Below are 7754 nucleotides of genomic sequence, written 5' to 3'. Positions count from 1 at the left end.
CCCAAAAGAACGGGCGGGTCGGGTTGGAAGGGTAAGGTAGCCCGAGCTCAGTATTTTTTCGGGGTATGGTCACGTCCCCTTCCATACTTTACATTATATTGATAATATATTTTTAACATGAAATCAATCGATTTTAATAGTTAAAGAATTAATTTTTTTTAGATTTTAAATTTAAATAATTATATTTACTAAAAATATATATATTATCAATAATTAAAAAAATCGGATAAATAATACTTTCGAAATCATCACAGACTACTAAAAAAATCAACCGTTAAAATCAGCTTATATAATTTAACATGATATTTCATTCAAATAAGTAAATGAGCTTAATGTTTGAACCAAAAGATCGTAATAAACTTATATAAGACGGATTGATATCAAACAATTAAATAATGGTCGAATTTAAAATAATAATAGTTTGAGGGAGTTAGTAAGGTGGTCGTTACATAAAAATTTTAAATTTTATAAAATTTAAATATTTTTTTATTCTCTATTGATGATATATATTTGTCCATTAACATAAAATTTTATACATGTTTAGGGGTGTAAATGAACAGAACATTCGGTGAACTGTTCGCGAACCGTTTGTATAAGTTTGTTTGTTAAGCTAAATAAACGAGTATGAAAAAAATATATGTTCATTTAATAAACGAACGAACACAAACAGATGTGTGTTCGGTTCGTTTATGTTCACGAACAAGCTCATTTATCGACTCATTCATTTATGTTAATAGACAAGCTTGTTTACCCGGTTCTTTTTTTACATTTTAAATATTGATGAATGTATGGACTAAATCGAACACGTGATAAAAGTTGACATTTAAATTGTAAATTTTAAGGAATTTAGCCACTAGTGGTATAATTTTATTATTTCTCTTTAGCTTGTACATGAAATATTATAACAAAAAACATATAAACGCGTCGTAACCACCTTTCGGTTGGGCCCGAAATTGAACTTCGACTTAGGCGAATTGATTAGGAGTCGCCACCGATCATTTATTTTAAACAAAATGGGTTGATCGGATACCTTATTTCTTACCTGATATGCTTCTTACCAAAGATGTGTCAGATTCGGGAGTTGGTTACAGTCAAGGAAGGGTTAGCACCCTTGAACTGCCCTTTCGGTACTACATAATTTTCAGTTGTCTTTAATTAAGAAAATTAAAAGTTTAAATTAAAAGGTAAAATAACGATATAAATTACTTACCTTCGATTGATTGAAATACCATTAAAAGATATAAAATGTTAGATAAAAAATGAAAATTAACAAAATAAAGAAAAATAAATAAAATGAAATAAAACAACAAATGAAATAAAACAAAAAAAAAATAAAAAAGATGAAAAAGTGAATAAAAATAAGATAAAACAAAGAAGATGTAAAAAGGAAAAAAAAGATAAGAATAAGATATATAATAAAATGAAAATGAATAAAAAAAAGTAATAATACTAACATATACATTGCAAACAACTAAATAACATAAGAGGAAAATACAAATAAATAAATAAATAGCCTAAACAAATATAAGGGAGATAAAAAAGATTAAAAAATAAAAAGAAAATATAAAAATAGATAGAATATAAAAATAAGTAAAATAGAATAATAATAATAGTAATATAATATAAATAAATAGAAAACAAAAAAAGGAAAATAAGAAATATAATTATATATATATATATATATATATAAAAATAAAAATAAAAATAATAGTTATAAAAAAGGAAATAAATATTGTAAAAGTAATAAAATAATAAGAATAATAAGAATAAAATAAAAAAATAAAATAAAATATGAAACGTATATATAATAGTAATGATAAAAGGATTAATTTAGAAAAAAGATAAAATTTAGGGACCAAATTAAAAGGAAATCCGAGTTTAGAATCAAATTTGGGGCTAAAAGCACGGTTTACACTTCTTTAAAGCAAAACACGCGGATCTAGCGTGCAACGGATCGGGCCAGTTGGCTCCACGGGTCTGCTATATAAGCTAAAAATCTGTTTTAAATTTTTATTTGTTATTTTTCCCAAACCGAGCTCTCCTTCCCCTCTTCAGCATTCTCTTGTTTGTTCATCCGAGAGATGAACATAGCTGGGTTCTTGCATGAATCCAGATTCCGACCGCCTCAGCGTCGCCTCGCCGGTCATCGGTGATGAACCCTAAAAAATTAATTTTTTCAAGAGCTTTTCTCTCCCTCAACTCAAATCTCAAATCGATTTTTCAAAATAGGCATCGGGGGAGGGTAGATATGAGATCAAAGTCTCGGTCCCTCCCTTGAAAGTTCATAGAATAAAACCCTTTTCTTTGGTATTTTCCGAATCAAGAACAACAAGACAAAAGCATGCGAGCCTCAAAACGAAAAAAGGTATAACCTTTACCTTCTTTTACTTTCAAAAATCTTGAAAAATGTTTCGGTTTTAACCCGATATTGCTCGTAGTTTTTGTGTAATTGGTGCTTGTATTTCGTATATCAACTGTGTGTTACAAATGGTGTTGATTACACTTATTTATAGCCTAGGATTTGCTTATATTTAGAGTCTTATTTACATTAGAGTTCTAATGCTGTTGTGGGTGTTTATTAGTGGTTGTCTTGCGAGATCCTTGCGTGCCGTTGGTGGTTGTCGAGAAATCCGGTGTTGTTAAGGGGCGTGGAGCATAAGGAGACCTTGTAGGGAGCGTGCGGCGCGGCTGGAACAGAGGATGGGAAACTAGTGTTCCCAAACATTAGTTCACCGGTCTGGACTGCAGATGGTTCGGGCGGAGACATAAGGGGACCGATTTGGGCTGAAGACCGGTTTGCAGTTCTGGTTCTGGAGTGTTCTGCTAATGGGCTTGTGTAGTGTTTTGGGCATGCAACGTCTGTACTTGGGCCACTCTGCACTGGGCCTTGTAAATGGTCTTTGATGGGACCTGTCACATGTAATTAAAACCAAGTAAATAAATAAACTTTATATATTATATAATATAGTTTGTTATATAAAATAATATCCTGAACGAAATTTGATGTCTTCAAAACGAACGATAAACGTACATTAAATGAACGCTAAACGAGCACAAACACTAATATTTTAAAAAATAAACAAACAAACAATAACATAATTTTTTTCATTCATGTTTGGTTCGTTTACACCCTTATATGCTTCTAATGACAAAAGTCCTATCGAGTCATTCAATATTTACTAATTTTGCTCCCCGATCTTTTTCCCACGTTAACTGGAAGCCACTCAGTGGGACCTCAATTATATTATAATAGGGGTTACATGGTTTAATTGCAATAATTTCATATCTATATTATTATAATAAATTCTTATATATATATATATATATATATATTTATTTATTTATTTTGAGTAAGACACGGATTTTATTTTAAAAGATGAGTTGAATTTTAAGTTGGGTGAAGTCACCCTAAACTCATATCAAGTCGAGTTTCAGATGTAGATGAAATTTTATTAGATCGGGTTGGTTAAAAACACTACATGTGTGCCCTATTACGTGTTGTAACTCATATATTCCTAATTTTTCATAGATAAGCTCAAATTACCATTTTATTGAAGGATAATTATTTAATAAAAATCTGATATATGAGTATGCTGACTCAACCTCCGTTAAAATATTAGCATTTTAAATCAATTATCATTAACAACATGATCTAAACAAAAGTATTCTTAAAATTATTCTAATGAGAATTTTCAAATTTAGTGGTGCAATTTTAAATGTACAAAAATATTAGTGACTATAATAAAAAGACCTTTTGACATATATAAATCTAATTTAAAAATGCCGATAAAGGATATTTATGTCAATTCAAGTAAGCCGTACAATAGCACACGCGCATTCAAACTCAGGTTTTAAACTCGATAAAAACCGATTTAAATTTAGATGCATTGCTTAGCCTTTAATCACATGGTGACCAGCTCACCCGGTCAAATTGTCCGACACGCCGGACCCACTAAATGCTCTATACATTACGAGAACCATCTTTAAAAATGAAGAAGGAAGTCAAAAGGAAACTACTTTCTTTTTGGAGGGATTCACATGGACATACGAGAAATCACATGATCGACGGCTAGGACTAATCTTGGGAGATCATTAGACGGGTGGGAGAAGTCCGATTGTTCATCGAGGCGTTAAAAAGGGAATTGGGGAAATAATGAAGGAAATAACTTTAGGGTTGACCATTGACCGACTATCCAGCAAATGAGAGGTAAGATTTTGGCAGAAAATGCACGTGTGAGGGAAACAAGATACAGGTGTGCTGATACTGTCCGACTGTTGCATGAAAATTCGTGCGCCACGTGGAGTGCACATGAGTGGTAATAACTAATAATGGGGCGAATTCAACTTCCTAGAAAGCGCAACCGACGATGTTAAAATAATATTTTTTATGGATTTTAAATGTTAATTAAATAAAACAAATGTAATTAATAATGGCAAAATTTCCAACATTAGTATTTTAAGTATTTTTTATATTTATATCACCCAACAGCATATCACCCAACAACTTTAGTATAGTATTCAATAAATTCTAAATCGGTAAAATGAAAGTATTTCTATTTTAAAATATTAGTAAGATAATACTTTGATTGATAAATAAACATCTAGATTATATATTTTTATTAATTGTTTTATTTTATATAAAATAAAGACTTAACGTTTTATTTTATATTATTTAAATATTAATTTATTAACCTTAGTTAATAAATTATGTCGCTCATTTACTTTACATGTGACATTAAATTTAACTGTATTTCATTTTTATCAATATAAATTCTAAAATTTCTAAAAGGTATTCAATTTTTTTTATTGTTTAAATTCAACGACAAGAAGTTGAAATTTTCAACGATTTAATGATTTAGAAAATTACTATTTTATGTGTTTTAAGACTTAGAGATTTTAGGTTCTTTTAATAATTTTATAATATTTTTATAAATAAATGAAAATTTTGGAATCATGTTAAATATTATGTACTCTTTGAATAACAGTTTTTTTATGGATATTTACATATTTATTTTAAAATGAAACGTTAAATAACTTTTTCAATTAAATAATTTAAACATTTATTTTTAAATTAAACTTAAAATAATTATAATAAATGTCTATAAACACCACTTATTATTACTACCGTACCAAACATGGCCTGTTTATTTTTAATATACTTAATGTAAGCACACTAGAAATACGTGGGGTGTTACTGGAGTTTTGTGTGACAAGAAGATGCCTCTAAAACTTAAGGGAAATTTTTATAGAATGACAATTAGACCAGCGTTGCTGTATGGATCAGAATGTTGGGCAATCAAGAAGGATCACGTAAGAAGGATGGAGGCTGCAAAAATGAGAATGCTTCGATGGGCATGTGGTAGGACTCTGTGGGATATGACACCAAACTCTGCAATTAGGATGTCCTTGGGGGTAGTGCATGTATCCGAAAAGTTGAGGGAGGGAAGGCTACGGTGGTTTGGGCATATCCTTAGGCGACAACCGTTGGATGCGGTCAGGAGGGTAGAGTCGATTACAGTCGACGGTGCCAGAAGGAGAGGTCGACCAAGGAGGAAGTAGGTAAACTGCTTGAGATCTCATTTGAAAGATTTAGCCCTTATCGAAGACATGACCTATGACATGAAAATATGGAGACTTAAGACCAGGGTAGCCGAGTAGTGTGGGTCACAACAATAGGGTGTAGCATATCTGCCTTCTTTTTAATGCCTTTGTAGTATTTCCATGACTTCTACTTTTTATACGTTTCTGTCATTTGAATTTATGAAGGCTTAGAATTAAGGTAGCGAAGTAGTGTTGCCTTAGTTAGGGTTTTAACTCATTTGACTTTATTCATTCTCGTAAGTTGCTATCTCTGACTACTATGTATCATTCTCTTCATGTTTCATCTTTTTTAAATTTAGCCTATACTTACTTTTCTGTCTATATGCTGAGATTTTTACGCAAGGATTACTTCCCATTACAGAAGCGCATATATAGATTGCATATGAAGATTGTTCAACTATGTATTTATTTATTTATACATGCATTGTATTTTATCTTTATTTTTTAATTTTCTGACTGCCGGAGGTCTTCCACGGAAGCTGCTCTCAACCTGGCGTTAGGGGCAACCTACTACCCTACCTCCCCCTTATCCTATTGTATATGGGAATAGGGTTTTGTTGTTGTTGTTGTTGAACTTTGAAGGGACATACTTAAAATTTTTAAAGGTTTTGGATGTCTAAATTAACACTTTCATAAATTTAGGAGGGTTTAATAATATATTTAAAAAAATAGGGTTTTATTAAATTCTTTAAAATTTTAAGATCTAATGACTTTTTAAAAAGATTTAAAAAGGAATTTAATTAAAAATATTTTACAAAATTAAATCATAATTTATTTTTTCAAAAATTAGAAATATGTGAATTTTCCAAAAATTTGGGTGTCATGACTAGGGATTGGCATGGGACCCGAACCAAACCTGCCCAGATTGGGTCGGATTTTTTTGAAAAAAAACCGAGTTCGGATCGGGTCGAGTTTTTTAAGTGTGATATTCGAATCGGGTCAGGTTCAGGTTTAGGGTAAAAATACCCGACCCGATCCAACCGAAAAAATAATTTTACCTTATATATTTAGGAATAATTACAACAATACCCTTCTATATATAATTTTTTTTCAATTAAGTCATTATTTTTATTGAATAAAAATATTTTTTATTATTTCGGGTCGGTCGGGTTTCTACGTTATATATCAGGTTGGGTGAAACCTTGTTTTAATCGGGTTGAGTCTCGAGTGGATGCTTTCTTGTTTTAGGGTCGGGTCGGGTGGACCAAAAATCTGACCTGCCCATCATTTAGATCCGTCCTTGGACACATAATTAAATATTGTAGCTATATTTTGAAGGTATTAAATATGTAATTTTATATTTTAATTTTTGTTTGTATTATAGTTTAACGTCAAATCAGCATCTTACGCTGCTTAATTATATTTATTATCTAAGCAAAGTTGCATATCTTTCAAAATTCTAACCACTAAATCTTTCATTCGATTCAATCAGCGATAGCACATTATTTTGTAGTTATATAGTCATGGAACTATTAATTAACTTCAAACATTCATTAAAAAAAAAAGTTGTCTGTGTAGTATAATAGTTGTGAAAGATAATGCTTTAATTATTGGGGAGATTGATAGCTAGATTAGTTCACAAATTAACATTATTAATATCCCACTTGCACGGGTGGGCAACCAAAAGCAAGTGCCATGACTATGAGTTTGATTCCAGAATTTTTACCAGCAAATTCATTAAGCCCCTTTTATTTATTTCTTGGTCAAATCATAACATTAATCTTTTGGGTAAACTACACATTTAAGCACATAAATTATTATTTGTTCTGATTTGGTATCAAATTATTTTTAAACCAGATTTAACGTTTAGTTTATATTTCATTTTAGTACCATGTAATTAAAAATTTAATGGTGATGTTGAATACTATGTCATCATTTGAAAGATAAAAAATTGTGACGTCAACTATTCTATTAATTTTTTAACGATTATGTACTAAATTGAAATCTAAATTAATGTATGATTTTGAAAAAAAAAATAAAGTTTAAATATCAAAATAAAATAAAAATAATAGTTTATGTACTAAAAAAATAGAATTTACCCTAATCATTCATACGTCGACAAGGAGCCAACATTTGTTGTACCATCGAAATCATGAAGTGGCATAGAGCCATAGACTGGTCATACCGTTTATAACCATTAATGAGTTATTTGT

At 30.2% G+C, this 7754-nt stretch overlaps 1 long non-coding RNA gene across 1 annotated transcript in view; it reads left to right on the top strand.

Annotated features, from left to right (window-relative positions):
• The first annotated feature begins 1599 nt into the window (after positions 1 to 1599).
• The window catches only part of LOC120155114, a 37418-nt gene continuing 31263 nt past the window's right edge, over positions 1600 to 7754 (top strand). Inside the window, exon 1 of the long non-coding RNA XR_005518943.1 lies at positions 1600 to 1612. This is a non-coding gene — a long non-coding RNA (uncharacterized LOC120155114). The remainder of the gene's footprint in view (positions 1613 to 7754) is intronic.

The sequence above is a fragment of the Hibiscus syriacus genome, unplaced genomic scaffold (genome assembly GCF_006381635.1).
Source record: "Hibiscus syriacus cultivar Baekdansim isolate YM2019G1 unplaced genomic scaffold, ASM638163v2 tig00111164_pilon, whole genome shotgun sequence".
Classification (NCBI taxonomy): Eukaryota; Viridiplantae; Streptophyta; class Magnoliopsida; order Malvales; family Malvaceae; genus Hibiscus; species Hibiscus syriacus.
The sequence above is the reverse complement of the archived record's forward strand: the minus strand, read 5'-3'. Positions and strand labels throughout refer to the sequence as shown.